Source organism: Etheostoma spectabile, chromosome 3, assembly GCF_008692095.1.
Source record: "Etheostoma spectabile isolate EspeVRDwgs_2016 chromosome 3, UIUC_Espe_1.0, whole genome shotgun sequence".
NCBI classification, from domain to species: Eukaryota; Metazoa; Chordata; class Actinopteri; order Perciformes; family Percidae; genus Etheostoma; species Etheostoma spectabile.
This window is the reverse complement of record NC_045735.1, coordinates 29572131-29573051: the sequence shown is the minus strand read 5'-3', so window position 1 is coordinate 29573051 and position 921 is coordinate 29572131. Positions and strand designations below refer to the sequence as shown.

The following is a 921-nucleotide window of genomic DNA, read 5'->3' as shown; positions in this document are numbered from 1 at the left end:
TGGGCAACTCTGGAGTAGGACAGAGTCCAACCCCTATCCAGGAGTATGGTTCCAGAATCAAGACTTTACATAGAGGTAAGCCCCACCAGATCTAACTGGTAGCGCTCCACAAGTTCCGGCTCCATCCTCCGCAGAGAGATGACGTTCCACGTCTTCAGAGCCAGCCTCTGCTTCCCAGATTAGGTCCGTCGAGGCCCCTGACCTTTGCTGCCACCCATGTGGTAGCACACACCCAACCCCAGCGGTTCCTCCCACAGGTGGTGGGCCCATGGGATTGAGATAAGGGTGTCACATAGCTTCTTTGGGCTTTGCCTGGCCGAGCTCTGTGGCAAACCCGGCCACCCGGTCGCTCGCTGACAAGGGCTTTCTCTGGGCAGGGTCACTCCCTCTCTACCTCACTTGTTCATAGGGATTTTGAACCATTCTTTGTCTGGCCCCTCACCTGAGACCACTTTGCCCTGGGAGACCCTACCAGGAACACACAGCTACAGACAACACAGCCCTCAGGTTCATAGGGACACACAAACCTCTCCACCACGTTAAGGAGATGGTTCCTTTGTCTCTTCTCCCCTTGGTTACTATTTTTGTATCTGAGTTTTTGTTGGCCTGTACTGTTTGTCCTTGCTGTTTTCTTGTTTTCTTACTCTCCCTCCTGCACTGTCCTGAGTAACCATGGAAAAATATATGCTTGGAGCCTATGGCAATGGTTGTAAAAGGAAACTTGGAAATTGGCCTGAAACTTTGGTGGAGAGAAGGTTTGAGATTTGTTTTTAAACCTGCCATGTTTGCAAAGGCCCAAAACCCTTTAGCTGTTTGGGCACCTCCTTCCCCCTACGGACATAAAACGTCACTGTTCTAGCGTTATTTCCCATGCTGCTTCAAAATGTTTAAATACCAGTGCAAGCTTTTGATTTACATGAA

General features: G+C 50.1%; 1 pseudogene; it reads left to right on the top strand.

Moving 5' to 3' along the window:
* The window catches only part of LOC116687027 (extracellular calcium-sensing receptor-like), a 14674-nt pseudogene that overhangs the window by 9890 nt on the left and 3863 nt on the right, over positions 1 to 921 (top strand).